We start from the raw sequence: 23,423 nt of genomic DNA on the forward strand, positions 1-23,423 counted from the left end.
TGATTACCTCACTTAAAGTTTTTAATTGCATTGTCTTAAAAGTGAACACTATAGCATGTGTGATATTTAGTAATTAGGTAAAAACTAAAATATGAGCTTACAGGTAAGACATTTACATAATTCACTGAGATTGTATAAAACACTATCATATCAGGAATGTACACATTGCTAATTACAAAATTATATTCCATCAACCACCACAAATTGAAGAGTCAGGGTATTTAAGCCACTTAACAAGTTGTTAAGTAATTGGGTCTCGGAATGTGTTTGCAGTTTTGCTAGACACTCTGACTTTGTCTCTGGTGGTTGCCACTGTGTAATTAATGTTCTCTTTTTAGAGAAGCAAAGACAGCAAGATTAGCACTACCTTTGATAGAAGAAGCCATGACACCCATAGCCCCCCACAAAAATACAGTCATTTGTGCTTTTTATAAGATGAAATACTTGCTCTAGACTATGCAATAAGTTTTATATGTAAATAGGAAAGCAAAAACGTAAGAAGAGTTTTACACACATGCACATACACAAATTACCCATCGGTGTTTTCATCTAAAAGTCATGCAAAATTGTTCTTCTTTCTCCTTATTTGCTGTGCTGGAGGATCTTTCACTATTTCTGCTAAGCCAGGAACCTGTTTCATCTATTTTTAGCTGCCAGGTAGAGAAGAGATGGTGAATAAAATTTGAGTTAATTTGCAGAGGTGTTTGGAAAGCATTTGAAAAATTACTGGTGATCTCTAGGCTCCAAAATTGGGTCATGAAGCACAAGTCCCATAATACAGATCTTTTGTCTTTTTGATAGATGTATGAGCACTGGAAGAGCTAGGGAATTCTGTGAAAACAATGTTTCTGGACTTTAGTACAGCATCTGAGAAGTCTGTTCATAGTATTCTGGAATGCCCTTCTAACTCTCATCATTCCTGGTCATTCTTTAAGACCTATCCAGATGTGGCCAACTCTGCAAAGCAGACCCTAGTTAATCCAGGTAGAGTCATCAGCAGCTGTTCACGAGTTCCTTAGAACAGATGTTCTCTATGGTGTCGTTTTATCAGGTGTGCCTCACAGTGCTTTTAATAATTTGTTTTAACACCAGCCTCCTCTACTAGAATATGACTCGTAATAGAATATGTTTGGCCTGCATTAAGGTTTCAAAAATATTTGTAGAGAGCTGTTAACTGAAGTCCTTCAGACAACACTTTAAAAATTTACTAGAGTAACACTAGATATAGATTGATACTTAATGACAACATGGAAACAGTATCTACTATTTCAAATGACAGAGAGTTATCTTACAGTATCCGAATGACTTTCTTATTAACTTGTGATTTGGCTAACGATAGCTATTACTTGGAAGACAGAAAGAATTCGACGAATTTTCACGATGCTGGAACAATGGGTTAAAGCTTAAAAGGTAGAATTTAATCAGGATAAATGAAAAAGTCCTAATCTCAAGTTAAAATATTTTACGGTCCAGGATCAAGACACCGAAGCTTAATACCATAACATGCATAGAAGACTACAAATTAGTGGCAAACAGTCCTAGAGCACCTCTTCTTCGTCAGTTTAATTGCTAAGCATTTTACAGGTATCACTCAGCTCAATCCTCATAACATTACAAGGTAGTAATATCAGAATCTGTAAGTAAAAGATGAGGCAGCTGAAACCGGGAGGAGGGCTTAGGTAACCTACCGATGGCCACACAAATAATGTGTGACACAACATAGAGTGAGATCCTTGGTTCTCCAGGTCCAAAGCCCATGCTCTTGATCCACATGCTACACTGATTCTCAATGAAGTCTAAGTGTGACTTGGCCCCTAAAAATATTATAACTTTATGCTGTGCTAATAGATGTATTATGTCCAGACTAAGAAGGGTGATTGTTCTTCACCACTTTTTGTACATTATAAAATTATGGTTGTCCAAATTACAGCATTTCCAGGATGGTAAAGTATCCAAAAAAACAAAAAATGGTTACAACTTTTGAGAAGACTTGGAAGGACATGACCGCCATCTTGAAATATCTGGAGAACTGTCCTTTGCAAATTGGACTTTTCCTTTTTGGCCTGACTCCAGATGGTGGGACAAGAGCCAACTGGAAAAACTACTTAGCAATTACAAGTGCCCCCAAATAGAACAGTCTAATTTGTGAAATGGGAAATTCCTCTACATAGGAGAGTACTCATTTGGAAGGTGCATGATGCAAGTTCAGGGAGCCAAACCAGGCCAGCCGATTTGACCAGGTGACCCGAGAGGTGCCTCACCACCCTAAGTATCTGTAATTCTATATTGACCAATGACCTAGTTAGCAGAACAGATGAAAATGTTAATTATGATTCAAAAACTAAGTTCCGAGTCAGTATTCTGGAAAAATGCATATCAAGTATTTCTTTGAGTTACTGAACATGGCTATACTCTCATTGCCTAACCCAGAAAAGGGGGGGAAAAAACTCATATATGAGTCAATAAACCTGAAGCCAATAAAGATACAGAAGGAGACGGGACAGATCTGTTTGGTACACATTGTAACAGCTGTTCTCCACAGGTGGTATAGGGACTCCAGGCATCTCTTTAAAGTTCTCCAGGATGCTCACATCACTAAGAGAGATAATAGTATTTATGTGGAAATAATATTTCTACCTCTAAAACAGAACAGTTTGAACTTAATAAAAAAAAAAAAAAAAACAGAAAAACTAGCAGCCATTAAGGGAGATCATGACATAGTGACCAAGAACTGAGTAACACCACTGGCTTTTCTTGCCCATTTACAGTGTTATCCATTTTTTGTTTTATTTGAAGGCACACGTTGTTTATATCTGAACACCTGTTCAATTTCTTTTTAAATGTAGCGTCAGTCCCCACATCAAACATGCTATGATATGTCCTACTTTAATGGTTGAGAAAACAAAGCTAATTAAATTAACGGGAAGTTAAACTACCTTATTTTTTATAGAAGAAAATGTAGAAATGTACCTGCATATTTTCCCCCAGGTTAAACTCTTATTGTTGGTCTATGAAAGGTCACTCTATTTTTTTTGTGTGTTTGTTTTTGTGTTTGTATGTGTTTGCTTTGATCCTCCTCCTCTTCATCTTCTATCCTCAATGCAATCCCTATTCCCTCATAGTAACTCACCCAAGTTTATTTAACATACATTCTTCTAATTCATTCTCCATATGGTTATCTAGTTATATGTGTATCTTTGAAAAAGACACATTGTGTCTTTCAATTCTGTTTGCCTTTTTTTTTCACCTAACATTATGCTTCTGAGTCCTTGTGCCTGTATAGAGACAGCTCATTACTTGAGGTCGATGCTGAATTCTCCATGCACTGCTTTTTCATTCCTTGAGGCATCTCTCTTGCTCTTTGCTACCCAGAATACTGTGATGGGTGCCTGCAATGCAGGGCTCCTTGTGAGCTAGGAGAGTGTTCCTGGTAACATCCGCCACGGTGGACAGGACACTGGACAACATGCAGACCGACTTTCACCCAGTTCAGTCCCACTGGCTTCTGGAGGGGCTGATGAGCCCACATGCCAGCCAGGACCGCAGGGGGGATTCTGTTTTCCCTGTTCTCGACAGCACGTGATATCATCTGCCTTTTTCCAAACTGACTGCTATAAAGAGATAACCTTTTTATTAAATTGCATACACAAATTGCTAAGAAGAGGTTTTGGTTTCTACTTTGGCAACCTGTTCAGCTAAATGCTTTTGCCCATTTTTCCACTAGGATAAGCTCTCCTTTTTAAAATTTATTTCTATTGCTTCCTTATATATTATAGGTATTAATTCTCTGCTGGTAAATAAACATGCCTTCTCCCAATCTCTCAGATGTAAGAGATTTCATACATCTCTTAAATTACTCCTCCATGTTCTCTTCCACTGAATAGAAATACGAATTCTAATATAGTCTTATAATGTCAATTGTTTTCCCTTATGACTTTTGCTTTTTAGGGAAAAAAAAAGGCTGTTCAAGAAAGCTTTTCTTATCCTGATGTCATTAAAACATTCTCCACATTTTATTCTCCACATTTTATAGGGTTTACCTTTCACATTTAGGTACTTATTTGTTATTTTTATTTACTTATATTTTTGGCCACACCGTGCAGCTTATGGGATTTTAGTTCCCTGACCAGGGATCACATTTAGGTCTCTAAAAGATCAGAAGTTTTATACTCTCTTCCCATTGTAAGAGAAGTTTCCTTGCAAGTTATACTACTTTTATCATGTATCAAGTTTGCATATATTCATGGGTGTCCTTTCTGGACTCCTCTGAAGCAAAGATCTGTTTTTCTTTTCCTGAACAAGCATACACAGACTTTATTACTATGAAACTGTTCTTATTATATGGTAAAAAAAGGCCTTACTATTTTAATATACTGAAGATAAGACACTTAATTTTAAAAAGTCCCATTCTGTATTCTACAATATTGAATAATAACATTAAGTTCTTGATAATATTCATACTAGATTAAGGGACACACTGTTAAGTTATCACAGAGACATCCACATATTTTCATTGATAAGGACTCTGTTCACCATATTTCCTGTGAAGTATAAACATTTAGTTTTAATATAAGGGAAAGTTTTATAAGGTTTGAGGTTTCTTTACAACTAAAATCTGATGCCAAGACGTGGTTTTCACATTTCTAAAATAAAATGAACGGACATGATGATGTTGAAGGTCTGTTTAAGCTCTAAATTTTTTACGATCCTATAAAAATCACCCAAATAGAAATTTCAGTGAAAAAGGTAATCTATCTCTATTTCTGGAAAAGTTTCCTAGAAGGTAGGATTTCTCAGGCATTCACCTTCATGCCTTGTCTCAAACATAAGATCATATCTAGACCAACTGAGGGTACAGAAACCTCCTTCGTTCCAAAGTAGGTTGATTAAAAATTAAATAGTGAAAACAGCACAGAACTATGAAAATTTATGTTAAATTAATACTTACTAACGTAACATGCTTCAAGACTGAAGATGAGCAATTTAATAAAACAAGAGATAAAAGGATTAGATGTACCTCATCAAACCAAGTCTGTATTTCTAAAATGGTATTGTACAAATATGTTCTTATGAATCAAATTTACGTAGAGACAAAAAGGCACCCTTCTATGTCTAAACATTATAGAACATTTATTGAAATATTTCTTTGTGAGATCTCAGGGGGAAATAGTACATCATTTTTAATACATATCATTATTTCAAAAATATGATATGTAATATCACTTAATACTGGTAACTTATAATTACACCAGTGTTCCCCTCAGACAAAATTGAGTTTCTTCAGGTATTTTAGAGGAAATCTATAGTAATTTTAAAAAATGTAAGAAGTTTTACTTAGGGGCATTAAAATAACTATTTCATTATCACAATTTTAAAATGAGGCAACATTACACACTCTCCAGAATGGCTGAAATAAAGACGGATAATAAAAAATGCTGCCTGGGATGTGGAAAAACTATAACATTCATACATGGCTGGTGGGAATGTAAAATGATACAGCCACTTTGAAAAAGTTCAGCAGTTTCTTAAAAGTTAAACATAAACTCATCATACCCAGAAATTATACTCCTAAGGATACATCCACGAAAAATGAAAATTTATGTCCTCATAAAGACTTGGATGCAAATGTTCATAGAAGTATTATTCCAAATTTCCCAACACTGGAAACAATACCAAAGTTCACCAACTGGGAAATAGGTAAACAAAATATGGAATATCAACACAATGGAATACTATTCAGCAGTTAACAGGAATGAACTACTGATGCATGCTAAAACATGCATGACTCTCAAAACCGTTATGAAAAATGAAAGAAGCCAGAGGCAAAAGATAATATATTTAGGATGCCATTTTCATATGAAATGTTTACAAAAGGCAAAGCTATAGAGTCAGAAAGCAGATTAGTAGTTGCCTGAAGCTGAGATTGGGAACAGGGATTAACTGGAAAAGGACACAGAAGTTTTTAGGGTAAGGGAGATTCTAAAACCAGAATGTGGTAGGGAAGCCCTTCCAAGAATGGGGGTGTGACAAACATCAGGAACCCTTTCTCCAATGAAACGAACTGGTAAGAATGATTTCTTTTTTAAAAAAACCAAGCAACCATTTAAAGTCTCTGGATATTATATTAAGGGCAAGTAACAAAGGGAGAAATTTTTACATAAGACAGTCAACTAAATCTTGGTATGAAGAGAACCTGTGGCATTGGAACCATCGCAGACTCCCCTCCTTGCCCTTAAATGGAATGGAAACTCTACTCTGTGTGGCTAGGCCAAGAAGACACGGTTTCCTCTCTCACCACCTCTGAGTCTAAGACTGTAGTTTCTTCTCAGGAAGGGCAAACTACCAGCATTACTTATCTATCCCCTGCAGCTCCATCTTGCAGAAGCTCTATTTCAGGCAATGTGACCGAGAGGTCTGGAGCACTCTTCCTCCACCCAGCCCAATGTATATGAGGAAAGCTCTATCCCAGCTGCAGCAAGCTGGCTCTGATTGGTCTCGCCCCATCTTGCTTGTAAGGAGATGGTTCCACGCTGGGAGAGGAAAGCTGAGACCAGGAATTACCATCCCAGCTCAGCGCTCTGCTCATAGAGCAGGAGTGTCACTCCAAAAGAAGTGGGCCACTCTCCTGGTCCCACCTCCAGAGCAGTGGGGCAGATGTTCTGCAGAAAGGGAGGTGTAAGAAAGAACAGAGAGCGCCAGTCCTCTCCCTGATGGGACTGAATGTATTAGAAACAGAGCACAGGGAAGTTCAAGCCTAAGGGTATACTGAAAACAAAGATGATCTTGGTGATAGGCATTTAAGAGAAAGCTGGCAGCTCCACGATAGCAATAAATGAAGTGGCAGACCAGCTAGAAGTTTACCAGAGAGAATCCAGGAAACAGATAGCTATGCAGACAGCTCCTGGGGATGGAGCAAATCTCAAAGACTCAGGAGATCAAGGAAAGAGACAGGGAAATACAGCCTGGCTAAACCAAAGTCAACCATGGAGTGAAGGAAGGCAGTAAGACTTACTGTGTGTATGCTTAAGGATGTACCCTCTGAGGAACAACATCAGGTGATGACCAGGGAAAACAGACCTCACTAAACTAGTCCACCAAAGTCACTAAAAAATTAGGGAAGCAAACAATGGAAACAACAAGCCCAGGCATGTATGTCAGGGGAGGAATCGAATCAGTATTTAGAATTGCTTCAATGTATTAATACTATCTATAACTTTCTAGTTATATTAGGTTATTAAAAACAGTGTCTTTCAGATTAAGACTTTATTCTATCCATTTGTGTAAAACCTTCACTTGGAATCAAATATCTTCCTTCTTCCAATGAGGTCTAGACTTGAGGCTTTTAGTGATTTTGAGTGGATAGGGGCGAAGTCCATCTTCTTATACCTGATCTTTCTTCTTGGGTATTAACCAGGGAAAAAGAAGGTGTTTGTTTATGAAGCTGTCATTGAAAGTGGGTAATTATTTGTAAACACAACGAAACCCAGTCCTCCTAAAGCCAAGTTCTCTGCTGAGTTTATAATTAACCTCTGTATCCAAAACGCTATTCCCTTTCTTGTCCCTCACCTGTTTTCCCTCAAGATTGAGGAGTATCAAAGAAAACAGAGGATTGAAACCAAGCAGGTCCCTGTAGGGCCCTCCCAGGCACAAAAGCCTTTCTGTGTCCCTCATTTCTTGTTTGCAGACCTTCCCTCAGTTCTAAAGGGCAAATTCAAACAGTTACTAATCAGAGAAGTGAGGGAACACAGAAACGAAGGAAAAGCAGTCAAGAAACAATAATGCAGCATAAAGCAGAGGCCTAGTTCCTCTACAGGGGATAAACATAACAATCCGAAACATATCTCTGAGTTCTTCTACAGGAACCAAGGCCCCCACCCAGGTGGAGGATGGTAACTTCAGGCTGAGCACAAGCATGTGGACCCCAGACTGGTTGGAACCAGAAGGCTGACGATTGAGATTCCTGGAGCACCACCCTGTTACCTCACCACCAACCAATCAGAAGAAAGTCACACACCCTGCAGCCCTCCCCCCAAAATTTGCCTTTAAAAACTCTTGCCTGAAAACCATTGGCGAGTTCAGGTCTTTTGAGCATGAGCTGCCCATAGTCCTTGCTTGGCCCTCGCAATAAACCTTTCTCTGCACAAGACTCCAATGTGGCAGTTTGTTTGGCCTCACTGTGTGTCGGCCACACGAACTTGGGTTTGACAACCACAAGAACAATTCTACCACGGAATTCCAATCACAGTGAAAAGATGGATATCCCCCTTGTGCTGGTTATCGTGGCACACCCAGCAACTTGAGAAATATCGTTGTGAGAGCTGGTGGAGGCTGAGGACGCATAAGGGACATGGTGACGGGCAGCACCCCCTGGGAATGACCTGTGAAACCCAGGTACCTTGTTAGTCCAACATCCGGCCGACAGAGTCAGGCTCACGCTTCTGCTGCACACAGCTCTGCCTTATGCTTTCGTAGCCCCCAATCGCATCTATCTTCCTTTCCCAACTCTTGGGCCTTTGGCTACAGTGGGATCAATCTTCTCTACCTTCAAGGAACCATACCCTCACCAGAAAAAGAGAACTTTATCCTTTCTTTATCTGGTTGTACCTAGTACCATATTTTTCCAATTTTTTTTTTTTAGCCCCAGTGGAAGCAGAGCAGCACCACAGGCTCACATACACAGAGCCATGAGCAGGGCGGCTGTTTCCTCTTCTTGAAAGTACTCATAAACTTCACAATGGATTCTCTGGAGAATTCACATCTTGGGACTTTGGGCAGCAGAAAGTAGATAAGCACTTTTCCCTTCCACTTCATGGGGATGTAAAATGCATGGATAGGCTTTTTTCTTCTTAGTCCCAATCCTGCGTACCATCTCTGCAGTCCTCCTGCTACTCTGGAAGAGGAGAGGTGACAAACCAGGACTCTCTCCCAAGGGAGGCTGAGTTCTCAATGGCTGCAGTTTCTATGCACTCTACGCACTGAACATTGAAAGACAGGTCAGGAAAGTTAAATAGTTTACTGTTTTAAGTAGGTGGTAGTTAAAGAGAAGGTAAGATGAAATGACCCAGAAAGTATGTGAATAGTGGCAAGAGGATCAGGGTAGAATTACGGGCATTGTAATATTTAAGGGAAAGCTGGAAGAAAATGAACCAGTGCTTGAAATGAGAAGAATTTTAGAAATGAGAGAGAACAAGAAAAATGGTGCAAGAAAATTCAGGATGAAAACAGTTTCCTAAATGTGCAGCCCACAGTATTAGATGCTGTGAATATGTCAATAGGTTAAGAAACAAAAAGAGGCTATTATTTTGGCAGCCTGGAGATCATGAGCCTTTAGAGCAGTTTTACTGTCATACTGTGGGCAGAAGATTGAGCCAAGAGGTTGAAAGATCATAGGAAATGAGGAATTAGAGGCAAAGAGTGTACAGCACCCTTTCAAGACATTTGGTGGTAACAGCAAGGGAAAGATAGCTTGAAAAGAAAAACTCAAAGATTTTTTTCCCCTATAAATATAGGATGGAGGCAATGATTTGGGCACATCTTTAGGCAAAGAATATGGAGCAATAGGAAGAGTGTTATTAAAAATTTGAGAAAGAATAAGGTATGAAGCAAGATTCAGAAGAATATGGACAGGAAAGAGTGTGGAGGAGTGTGATTAAATGTTATCTTTAAAAAGAAGAAGGGGGCTTCCCTGGTGGCGCAGTGGTTGAGAATCTGCCTGCCAATGCAGGGGACACGGGTTCGAGCCCTGGTCTGGGAAGATCCCACATGCCGCGGAGCAACTGGGCCCGTGAGCCACAACTACTGAGCCTGCGCGTCTGGAGCCTGTGCTCCGCAACAAGAGAGGCCGCGATAGTGAGAGGCCCGCGCACCGCGATGAAGAGTGGCCACGGCTTGCCACAACTAGAGAAAGCCCTCGCACAGAAACGAAGACCCAACACTGCCAAAAATAAAATAAATAAATAAATAAAAAGAAGGGGGCTTCCCTGGTGGCGCAGTGGTTAAGAATCCGCCTGCCAATGCAGGGGACACGGGTTCGAGCCCTGGTCTGGGAAGATCCCACATGCCGCGGAGCAACTGGGCCCGTGAGCCACAACTGCTGAGTCTGCGCGTCTGGAGCGTGTGCCCCGCAACGGAAGGGGCCGCGATAGCGAGAGGCCCGCGCACCGTGATGAAGAGTGGCCCCCGCTTGCCGCAACTAGAGAAAGCCCTCGCACGAAACAAAGACCCAACACAGCTAAATAAATAAATAAAGTAGCTATTAATTAAAAAAAAAAAAAGTGGTAACTCTTGGGAAGAAACTGAGAAAGATCGCTTTAAAAAAAAAAAAAAAAAAAGAAGGAACCACCCCTGAGAAAGGGGTAATGATTGGATAGAAGATGAGAAATTGGAGTCTTAAGCAGGAAGGAAACGAGAGCAGGAAGCTTGTGGGAGGGAGGAGATGGAGGAGCAGGAATGGAGCTCACCAGGGCCTTGTTTATTATGTACTGAAATAATTCCACAGGCGCTTCAAGAGTTGAGATTGGGAGGATGGAACTTTCATTATTTCCGAAGGGATGCCAGGGAGAATGCATTTCTATTATTAACATCTACAGTTCTCCAAATTCTTTTTCAGAATCACCACAACTCAGCCACATCTCAACACGGTTAATATGCTCATCCTATTTCTAACATTCATTTCTTTTCCTGTTTCTATGACTGTACTTTAGTAAATCAGCTCCTGACATTCCCCACAGGAAAGAGCTTGCTTTCTCTTCTTATAAGGTAGATAGGCTATTTTTTTAACCCCTTGTTTTCAGGCCCCTTTTCGGTCTTGCCTTGCAGACCTCCTGTCTGGGATCTGGAGCCTCTCTGGGTTCTGCCAGCAGATCAGCTCCCAGCTCCCAGCCCTCCCTCATCCTGGATGCCAGCTTTTCTGCAAGCATTCTGAATTTCTCTGTCCTCTACTTGATGTCATAAATCAAAGCTCTTCTGTTAATTTGCGGTCTTCTAGAACTGGGTTCAAATTCTTCATGTTCTGAGGACATGAAGAACACAGCATCAATAGTTTAATCCCCATTCATTCATGTTTCTACTATCACCTTAATGGAGTTTAAAGGAGATGAAAGAAAAATGAGAAAAAACTGCCCCTTCAATGAACACTACAAATGATCCTTTGATACATAATCAATTGTATATTACACTTCCAATGGAAGTTACACACACACACACACACACACACACACACACACACAAACACAACTGTTTATAAGTTGGCTATAGACTCTTTTATAGCTGTAACTACTGCCAATCTCAAATCTACTTTTGCCCCAGGATCATTCTACAGGAAATATTAGCTTTGCCTTCCTTCCCCTTCTTCCCATTCTGCGATGAAATATCTATTAAAGTAGGAAGTAATTTTTTGTGAAGGGGCATACTGCTTTGCTATCTCCATCTAGATAGCGGTTATAGCAGAGATTTCCCGTCCTCAGTAATTATGGAGATAAAACTTTTACTAGAAAGGAAATATAGACTTGGGGTGGAGGAAGTTGTGCAAATGACTAATATCCACTAATAAGAGGCAGTTGACGGCAGTGCAGGCAACCTTCAGTGAGTATTTCTACCCCCTCCTGATTACATCCCACCCTCCAGTACAACTTGGCAAGCCACCTCTACTGCCTGAAAAAGTGGAACTCTCTTAAAGAAAATCAGGTCCAATGTTCGAGCTTGGAAGATACTTCTGAAACATTGTAAAGTGTGTCATCTTAGCAACCAGCTGGAGTGCATCCACTTGGAGCAGATCTATTTATCAATACACGCAGAGAGCAAGCTGAAGACTTGCACACTGGTGTTGAATAGAGCATGAAGAAAGAGCAGTGGAGACCGCATAAATATTAAGCAATGACCTTCCGTTTAGAAGTTGGAGGCAATTCCTCACATGGACTTTTATGCATTTAGAATTCATTTCTCTGGGTTCCAAGGTGCAGGCGGACTGTACTAGGAATAAATAGTATCATGATCTAGAAAACCATGGGGAAAAAAAGGGATACCAGCAGAAAAAGGAGTCACTACCTCAAACAGATGGCAATCGGAATAAAAAGACAGCCATTTAATTTCGTAGCTGTAAAGTTTTAAAAGAAAAACAACACCTTCAAAATACAACCATGACCTTGGAAAATATATACTTAACTTTTTATATTTCTAAGTGTCCTCTGAATATTTAAGTAACTAATAGAGGGAAAGTGTATGCCCCTGAGTAGACCGAGTTCTTGCCAATGAACTCTTGTAACAGAACACACAACTCAGGGGTATAGAGATATATTAAAAGACCTTCTTGCTAACAGCTCGCTTGAAATAATGAGTACAAAAGCCCAAAACCAGTTGAGAAGTTGGCTTCTGCTCAAACAAAATCTGCATCACAAATATTTTCATCTTGAGAGTATGCATATCAATACCTAGCACTTAATTTTCCCCCAATTACCTTTCCTGCAAACTTTTATACAACAAGTTGCTCTTATTTGAATTGCTTCTGATTTGCTTATGAAAACCTCTAGTATAGAATTTCACCTCTTTAGCCTCAGAACAATACTACTCAGAATTAGGCTGGAACACACAAATAGTCTGTAGTATCGATTTCTAACTCGCATGAATGTCTCAGTCCTCATTTTGAAAATTATGATAATGACCTTTATAGTCTGTTAAAAACATTAAAAAGATAGACCTTAAAAACCAGCCCACCAACTATTCACCAAATAATCACTGTTTATAAAATATATACATTTTTGTTTTTTTAATTATCATCTATGATTCATTTTTCAAACTCACTTTGGTTTCTTCTCCCTCCATTAAAAACCCATTATAGAATAACCACGTTATCTTGAAACTGGAGGAGACCTCAGAGATCAGCTACTTGAAAGCCTCACTTTATAGGGAAGGACACTGGGGCCCAGAGAAGAAATACATAGAAGGATATAGGCTAATCTGCTTAAGAAAAGTAGTACCTTAGAACAAGGCATCAGTAAAATCTAATGTAAAGAACTGGTCTCCAGAGTCTTTGATTTTAATGAGAAAAGATAATAGCCTCTCTAGCTCTCTCTCTCTCTCTCTCTCTTTTAATTCAAATGAATTCACTTCAGACTTTTTAAGGTTTTGTGAATATATTCTGAGAACTTTAGATCAGATGAGGGGGTAGCGTTTGCCCCCTCCTGGAGATTAATGGCTACAGCACACTAATGTCCAGGTCTGGCTACAGCACATCTCTTCTCTATGGCTCTGTAAAGAATATGCACACAGTTCCTTAAAAAACTAAACACAGAGCTACCATATGATCCAGCAATGCTACTCCTGGGCATACATCCAGAAAAGATGAAAACTCTAATTCGAAAAGGTATTTGTACCCCAATATTCATAGCAGCACTATTCACAATAGCCAAGACATGGAAGCAACCTAAATGTCCATTGACAGATGAACAGATAAAGATGTGGTACATATATACAATGCAGTATTACTCAGCCTTAAAAAAGAATGAAATAATGCCATTTGCAGCAACATGGATGGACCTAGAGATTATCATACTAAGTGAAGTAAGTCAGATAGAGGAAGGCAAATATGATATATCACTTATATGTGGAATCTAAGATATAGTATAAATGAACGTTTTTACAAAACAGAAATTGACTTACAGTCATAGAAAACAAACCTATGGTTACCAAAAAGGAAAGGGGGGAGGGATAAATTGGGAGTATAGGATTAACAGATGCACACTACTGTATATAAAATAGATAAACAACAAGGATTTACTGTATAGCACAGGGAACTATAATATCTTATAATAAACTATAATGGAAAAGAATTGAAAAAAAAGAATATAGATATATACATATATATGTATAACCGAATCACTTTGCTGTATACCTGAAACTAACACAATACTGTAAATCAACTATACTTCAGTTAAAAAAAAAAAATAATAATAATAATAGTAAAAAAACTTTTAAAAAAGAATATGCCTCCAGACTGAATGATCCATTCCCAAAACTTCTGCCAAGGACTCTCTCACTAGAGAATCCAGTTCCTCGGAAAGCTATCAACACTAATTTTTGGCATTTTATATTATGTTTCCTAATCTTTTATTTATGCCTCAATTCTACTGTCACTTTAAAAATTAGCAAGAGGCACTAGCATTAGTCTGAGGTATAACTGGTACTCTAGCAATACACTGGATGCCTTAATTCTCTTCCTTAGCTCTGCATACGTCCTTAAATTTTCTGAATTCCCATTTACTTCTTCAGTTCTACAAAGTGCATTTGAATTATAAACATGTTCCCTGGAAAAAAGTCGTTAACTGCACACCAACCATCCCTATAACTGAACAGAACATGGGTGCCGACTACTCTCTTTCCAGTAACCCCAATTTTGCAAAAGGCTACCTTCTTATTGCTTTTTAAGAAGAAAACACTTCCATGATCTGTGACAATTTAAATATCCTGGTTTTGGCCAATCATTTCCACTGGAACTGAAAAGAAAGATTTGAGAAATCAGACACAGCACATCATCTCAGGACAAACTATCGTAATCAGTGGCTTTCAAAGAGGGCGATTCTTCCTCCAAGGGGTATCTGGCAATGTCTGTAGACGTTTCCGGCTGTCAGAACTGAGTGAGGAGGTGCCACGTAGTCATCTAGTGGATAGAGGGCGGCGACAGGACTACACATGCTACTACGTACAGGACACCACACACGACAAAGATGCCCAAATTGTCAGTAGTGCCGGGGTGAGAGCCTTGATCTGAATTCTTGCTACTCCGAGTATTGTCCTCATACCAGCAGCTTTGAGCTCTTCTAGAAGCTTCTTAGAAACTTGAGTCCCACCACAAGACCTACTCAATCAATGTACATTAGCAAGATCACCAGGTGATTCACGTGGACTGTCAAGTTTGAGAAGCACTGATTATACAACACTTAGTCAATCCTTAAGCGTTAGAAAAGATCAGCTGTCTCATAGCCCAAAAGAATACCCTTAACTTAAATAATAGGCTCACTGCTACAGCATCTTGTCTTTAATACAATATTACGCTTATTACCACTAGTTCCACTGGATATCAGTCATTGTTACATACAAAAAAAAAAAATCCATTGCTCAATAATACAGAAAATTCTATGTAGAGCAAACTTAAATGTATTGAAATCTCTAATAGGCTAATGTACCTTAATAATCTCCAAGAGAGAGCTATCATATGTACCATTTCCCAAAATTACTTAACCATAGGATCTATTTTTCCTCGGAGCATTTAATAGGCTTAAGGTTTCACAGAACACATTTTCCTTTTCTCAGCATGGAAACTAAAGAGAAATTGATTAAAGTTCAGATCTCTCTCAGTAGAGTCTTGAATGAGTTATTACCTATGATACCACATGTTGCTTCAACAAAAGACAAAACCCAAGGCCTGCCTTGACAGTGAAGAATCTCCTGGGTAGCACTGCATATTGAAAGGACAAACAAACTTTAGGCCTGAAGATGAAATCTCCTTGTTCAGAAATCATATTAAAAAGACACATGCTTTCCTCATACTATCTGACTGCTCTAGTGATGTAACACTTTCTTCAGAATGTCATAGTAAAAAAAAAAAAAAAAATCATTTCACAAGCAATTCTTTGGAACAAATGGCAAAATAGAAGGGAAAAGACATAAGTAATTCAAGGCCAATGGTGACTTTATTATGCTCATAAATTATGTGTAGTCACAGACTGTCTCTTTTCATCACTAATCATATTAAGGGTTATATAAGATTCACTTAATGAATAGAATTGCCACAGCTTTGCAAAAACCATGGACATCTCCTTAGCAATTAACAATGCCTTAGGGATGCTACACACTAAGTTTGAATCCCTGGCATTTAATGTTGATATGGACTTATCTATAAATAGATACAGCGTTACACTACAAGAAAAAAAAAAAGCATACCTTTATATCTGTGAATAACGGTTAAAAGACCAGAACATGGAGTCACACATGTCTGGGTTCAAACCTCAACAGCCCCCCCTTATTAAGGCCTGAATTCCCCATACCTGGCACCCCCAGCCATATAAAAGAAAGCACTATACCTTCCTCACCAAACACCTGTACCAACGTGACATGAGAGATCTGAGCTATCAGAGCAGGGATCTTGTACGTAATAAGGCAGTGTGGTACCAGCAACTACTACCATTTTATTTTAAATTTATATTTTTAAGGCTTCCTAGCTACTGAGATATTACCTAGCTACTGAGACATCATTGGGTGAAAAACAGTCATTTCAGTTTATCAAAGTCATTCTCTTAGACAGAGTTCCCATAAGGAAAAATGAGCCCAATCACCTGTGACAATCAATGGTGTGATAAAGGGATAATGAACCACATCAATTCTGCTGATCAATGGAGTGATAAATGCCAGAGCCACACAGCATTAGGAGCAAACCTTAAAAGTACTTAACTTTTACTGAGTGTAGCATTTATATTTTAAAAAAATCAAGTGTTTACTATGAGTTGCGTGATTGAGTTCAAGGTGTTGGGCAGAGGTTTTTCTAAAGGTGACCATGAATGGATTCAAACCCTCTCCGAGTACAAGGTAGAGGATTTTGGAAAAGGTGAGCCATCCTCCCCTTTTATGATTCCATGTGAAATTCCTGAACAGTTTGATTCTTTGACAGTATAGAATCATCAGCTAGGTACCTCTTAATTCTCTCAGACATTTTGCCCTACTGTGTGCAATGTGAGGGTTAAAAGCCTACACTGGAAACATCACTGGTCCAGGAATAAGATAAACTCTACTCCGATCTCAGTTCTGCTATGACTGTCCATGTCCTATCAGAAAAGTCGTTCAATCTCTTTTGGCATCTATTTCCTTCTCAGAACAAGAATAAAGGAAAAAAAAAATTTTTTTCCCCCTCACTCACAAGGTTATTCAAAGAATTCACTCAGGTAACATAAAATAATTTACATGTTTAAAATGATAAAGCTATTCATTGATCCCATTATCTTCCCAATAGCCTCTTCTTTATGGGGCATGATATAATCACATCTTTCTCTCCTAAGGCTTAATGTAATTATTGTTTACTGTCCTCAGTGGATATTAAATTGCACAAGATTGACATGTAAGATCAGGGAAAATGTTTCTTAAAAGTGAAAAAAAGACACAAGGCTTTGAAAATAACTTTGTACCCCAGTTACACATAGTAAAAATCAAGGTGTAGCTATTCAACAAATACTGATTGAGTACCGTTATGTATCAGATATTGCCCAGGTGTTTGGACAACTTCAGTGATGAAAACACACAAAAATCCCTGTCCTCATGGAACTTAGATACTAGCAGCAGGAGGCAGAAAATAAATAATGATTATTATAACAAATTATATAATCAAGTATTATACTTGATTGGAAATGCTAATCAAGTATTTTTAAAAAGAATAGTAGATGAGCTTTCCAGGCAGAGGAAGGAGCAATGCAAAGGCCCTGAGGTTAAACCAAACTGGTATGCACAAGGCCTGAAGGGGAGCTAGGCAAGGTGGGCAGGTGAGGGCCAAGAGGTGATAGGGGGGACCTGCCAGGTCTTAAAAGAAGAGGAAGCAGGGTTCCCCTGAGTGGGACACTGGGGACAGAGTACCTAGGTACAGGCAATAAGGATACAGTTTGTGGAAAATTTAATGATAATAACAAATCAACTGGTAATGGAAAAGAATCTGAAAAAGAATAAACAAATGAATAAATACATGTATATGTATAACTGAATCACTTTGCTGATAACTGAAACTAACACAACACAGTAAATCAACTATACTTCAATTAAAAAACATTTTTTAATTTAAAAAAAAAAACACAACTGGAATCACTATGCTTTTCTTTTACATCACGTGCCAGCAACTCTAAGCAATGTCACAGATAAAATACTTCTCAACCCCTAAATCTTCTGTTGGTCTAAGTTCTAAATGATTGCTGTGGTTACTGTGAAATTTTAATTGTATGTAAGACATACAGTACAACTTCCTGCTATCAGTCAACCCCTAAAAGCTGCCAACTCAGCCACAGGTATTCATTGCAGGAGAAAAGTCTGTAATGATCCAGATTGCCTGAATTTGCTCTGGATTCAGTTTGTGTCTCCAATCCTTGTGGTACTACAGGATCCTGCCTTTAGATTCAAAGTCAGGATAGGACAGTGATTATAATGGCAAAGAAGTAGATCTTGAATTATATTCTATGTAAGCTCTTGGCATTTTACTTGTGTTTCAAATTGAAAACAGCAAAACAGGTTGCCAACTGTAAGGTGTAATTCTGTGTGTGTGTGCAAATTTTAGTTCATACAAGTAATATTTTACTTGTTTTCAACTGCAACTTTAGAAAATTATTTTAAAATTGTTATTCCTCTTATATCAGAACTTATTAAACTGCAGTATTATTTTTTAATTTTTACTGAAATATAGTTGATTAAACTGTAATATTATCTATTACTGTGAGACACCAAAAAGCAATATGTTTCCTTTCTATTTTTTTCCTCAAAAATGCACTAATGTAACTAAGAAATATGAAACGATTACGTATTTCCTTTTTACCGTTATATTTGTTTGTTTTTTACCAGCCTGAATATACAAAAAAGTACAAAGAAATTTTCAATTTCACCTTTTCTCTGGTCATCACTATTATTCATCTGATTTCATAATTATTATTGGAAATAACTTTTTGTCTAGAGTAGGGAATGTTAAAAAATGACCCACTCCAGTTGTCAAATACACAAGATAGGCCGATGATGGGAAGCAGCCCCTCGATTTTGTTTCTTAAATATTCAGTGTACGAAGTTCAAGAAAATCACTTAGAGTCCAACTCTGTTACTTTTGGCCATCTTCTCCACAGTGGGAAAAGGTTCATTAATAGTTGAATCAATAAATGGATCAATAGGAAAAAGTGAAAACAACCTAGATAATAGGATCTGAAAGGCTGATAGGAACACGTCATGCCAGATAGAGAACACAGATACCAAAGTGTCACTTTGTGTAATATGTACGGCAATACATTAACTTATTTTCTGGTCGTAAATATCTGGAACATGTTTTAGGTAAACAACTGTAATTGTTACTTCTAACTACAGCAACACTTAAATTGTGTGAGTGATACCCTGCAATGTATTTTTTTTAATTCTGCTGGTTTTATAAATACTTAATGACAGAGGACATCAGTCATGACTGTCTATCATTGTATTGGCCCTTCATGCATAAAATTAGACAATTGATACTCGTCACCTATAAATCAATCTGAGGTTAAATATTAAAATAAACTCAATGGGTACTTTTTTCAAGTAGAGATAACAGAAGTAATTTAGTTTGATGGCAGAAACCTAGTAGATGTGCTATAAAACCATCAAGAAGCAAACTATTAATTTTCTCTGATATACAAACTCCAAGCTATAATGATTCCTTCCATATATTTATTATACTATGACCCAGCAGAATATGAAACAGGTATATATAACATAAAATTATACCCAGACGTTTTGCTCCTCTTCATAGCATTTTTTAAAAGAAGAGACATTAAAATCATTTCCTGTAGTTATTTCTGCTAAATTAAACCATATATGAACAATTCTTTATTGAGATATTTGAATGTGTCAATAATAATCATTATAGTCTTTCAATAGATTGGGACTCTCTTCTGGTGCAGTAATTAAGAAAAAGTCTGTAGCACTTCCAGACACATTTTCTGTATTACTCGTTCACTTGTAGTAGTTTCCTTTTTAGAAACAGGAAAATAAAAATTTCCGTGTGCTTACGGATCATCTAAGTATTACCTCCTTACCATAAGATATTCAGAAAAGTAAACAATATTAAGAAGAAAATAATCATCACACCACCTATAAAAATCATACAATAAAAACTACATCTGTATCAATACTTATTTTATAAAAATTAACCATGTTCAAATTTTTAAAAAATGGGATCATACTATTTATCTAGTTTCATAATCTGCTTTTGTAAAATTAAAAAACCTGTTTCCCACAACTGTTCGTCAATATGCACAAATATATAATATAGTATTCATCTTCTCAATACACTGTATTTTATTTCACCAGTAGGCTGTGAATGATTTCTTCTTTTCCCTTCTCTTTTCTTTTTCTCAGTTCTCTCCTCTCCCTCTGCTTTTTTTTTTTTGTCTTTTTTTAGCATGATTAAAATAAACTGAGGACTTCCCATGTGGTATCTCAGCTTCTGTGTTCAGGGTTTTATGTGTGTCATCATAGTTTCCCTCAAAACTTTCTAAGTAGTCAGTACTAATGTACCCATTTTACTGATAATGAAAAGTGAGAATTAGAGAGACAGAGGACTTGCCCAAGGTCATCAAGAATAGTAGGCGGCAAAGCTGAGATCCAAATCCAGGAGGGTCAGTTTTCTATAACCCTCCCTTAACCATTTCACTGAAACAGACCTTGAAACTCAAATTGCCAGAACATTTTTCTCAGAATAAATTTCCCACAGTGGAATTACTCCTAATTTAAAACTTGTGACATGTATTTTCAAATGACCTTCAATTCACATTTTGCCAAACATGTGTGGAAGTTCTTGGCTTTCCACTTCTTGGGATCCAATTTTCTTTATTCAATATTTAATAACAGTTTTGTTCAATTTGCCTTTTTGTTCCTATCTGCTGAGGTAGGAGTCTTCTCTCCAGTCTCAACCCTCCTGAGCCCACCAGAGGAATGAGCCTACTGACCCAGGCTTCCTGAGGATGTCCAAGGATAACGCTGCCTGACCTCCTAACGCAGTCAAACCCTTAGATGCCAAAGGTGCATCCTGGCCCCAGGTGCTGTCCCTCCATGCTCACAGAGCTGTCGACACTTGGGGTCTGGTCTCTTCGGTCCCCGTGCACACTGGGTACTCTCCTCCTTAGAACTGACCGTCTCTCCCGACCCCCCTCACAATGTCTCCAGGATGCCAGAGCAGTGTGTGCCCAGGTCACAAAGTCCAGGGGAGCCTCGTAAAAACAGCCTTCTCCTTTTCTGTCTTCTAGTGCACTTCAGCCTTCTATTCTTCCAGCACCTCCAATCCGTTAGGTCTGGTAAAATCATTCCTGTGCTCATGGGTGACTCGACCCGTGACGACTGGCCTGTCCCATCACCATTTCTGCCTATCCGGCATCTCTAGTGCTCTTCACTCCCGTCGTTCCTTAGCTGAACTCCCCGCTGTATTAAAACCCTCAGCCAGCTTTCCTCAAGGACCTCTAAATACCTGGTCCATTTCCTTTCATTACTAGTCTGGCAAAACATCCAATTAGGCTGTCTGCCTTCTCCACGTCTGAGTTCCAACTATTTGATTTCTGCTGGAGAAATAGCCCAAATGCACAGACTGCTGTCCCTGAGAACCCATGCTGCAGGGAATCAGCTCTCTCTACAGTACTTCTAGGTCCCCAGTCACCTGGCCCCTCCTCTCCACCCATCACTCTGCCCACTGTGGTCTGGCTTCCACGTGAACTCCTCTGCAGACAGAGCTCTCACACCAATTCCGCTCGTCAGTGATGATCTCACTTCACCTCTCCTGTAAGTCTGAAATCCTCTTCCGCTGGTTTCCAGGACACCTCACTCTCCTAGTGTTTTGCTATATGATTTTTCCCCTTTCCCACTATACGTTCTGGGTTTCTCTGTCTGTCCCAGAACTGGTGGTGACTCGGGAGGCTGCTTTAGGACCTGTGCTAACTCTACACTCTGTCCCTTGACAACCTCTTCTCACGTGTTTTCCATCACTAGCAGCTGGCTTGATGATGCCTCCATTCTACACATCCATCCAATCTTGCTCCTGATTTGGAGCCTCTATATCTAGTTGTTCATTTGCCTCTTTCCTTAGAAGTCCAGGTTTCTGCCTTTGCCACCTGGATGAAATATGGTTGTGTTCACAAATAGGCATAGGAAAAGGAGCAGTCATGTTTGGCTACATCTTACTTAACTTTTAGATCTCAGCCTAGATACTGTTTTCTCCGGGAAGCCTTCTCTAAGTGCTAAATCTGGATTAAGTGCCCCTCTTATTCAACAACAGCCTGAACTTCTATCACGGCACTTAACACACCGTATTATAATTTCTTACACAATTTTTTTGTCTCTCTCAGGTGACTGTAAACTGGCCCCATGAGGACAGAGAAAGCACCGATTTTTTTCCACACTGTATTTGCAACACAGGTGCTCATGTTACTGAGATGAACTGAACTGGATGGAGTTAGATTCTTCCTGGGTTTCCTCTCCATACAGAGGCCACCAAGGCCAGGCAGTTTTGTCCTGCCCTGTTAATCTCCATGCCTCAGCTCTCACTTTTTAGGGATGGTTGCACAGACATCTTCTTCAAAAGCCCCCTTCTCCAACCTTATCGACTCTTGCTAACTGATGCCAATGAAGCCACTGACCCATCCATTTCTCCACGAGAAATCAACAGACCCATCTGGGTTCAGCTTTACACCTTGCTACACTTTGGAAAGTCCTTCCCATGAGGATTTCTTCCAAGTTTATTTAGATTTACTTAGCATGCTGAAATCTTTAATCAATTTGGAAAGTAAGGCGATATATATATATATATATATATATATATATATATTTCTTTTTCCAGTTGGTTAGTTATCCTAGCACTATTTATCAAACTCTTTAAATATTCTCCCGTGATCTAACATTTCGGCTCTACCAAACAGTAAAATCTCCTAGGGCGTGGAGAAGAGTGTGGACTCTAGGGCCAGCTTCTCAGATCCAACCCCACACTGACACTCACTAGTCCTCGGGCAGGTCCCCTAACCTCCCCGGGCCTCTGTAATTCAGGGGTAACGACAATAGTATCTTTCAGTGTTGTGATTAATTTACAAGTAAAATGCTCAAAAGAGGACTGACACAGAGCAGATCTTTAATTGCTCCTGTAGATTATCAGGGTCATCTGTTTAGATACTTCGTCTTCAGCTCTGTTCACCTGCTCAACTCTGAGCCTGTGCCGCACTGTTCTAACTGCTGTAGAAAGAGAATGCAGTTTCCTGTCTAGAATAATCTCCCTGAGTCACTGCCCCTCTCCGTCCTTCCCTTATTTAAAAAAAAAAAAAATCACTTTTCTACTCTTGTACAGTTATTTCTTTAGTAAAACACTTTCCCCCCCAAATATTAATAACAGTCAACTTTTACTTGCAAATTGCTTTCCGTGGGTCAGGCACTGGGTCAAAGGCCTTATTGACATGGATCATTAAATTTAATCTTATGAGATATACTTCATCATTATACTGACTTTATAGATTAGGAGAACAATCACTGGAACCATTAAGGAAGGAACCCAGGCTGTCTGATTCTAGAACTTGTGCCGTGTATGACGACACGGCATCACTTCCTTAATAAAAACTCTTGTTGAGATTGGGCTCAGATTTGGATGAAATCTCTAGATGTATTTGGGAAGGACTGACAGTGTTGAATGCTAA

The 23,423-nt window shown here is 38.8% G+C and overlaps 1 protein-coding gene across 1 annotated transcript in view; it reads right to left on the bottom strand.

Moving 5' to 3' along the window:
- The window catches only part of CTNND2 (catenin delta 2), a 942,908-nt gene that overhangs the window by 669,393 nt on the left and 250,092 nt on the right, over window positions 1–23,423 (bottom strand).

Source organism: Balaenoptera borealis, assembly GCF_965194805.1.
Source record: "Balaenoptera borealis genome assembly, chromosome: 2".
In the NCBI taxonomy this organism is placed as follows: Eukaryota; Metazoa; Chordata; class Mammalia; order Artiodactyla; family Balaenopteridae; genus Balaenoptera; species Balaenoptera borealis.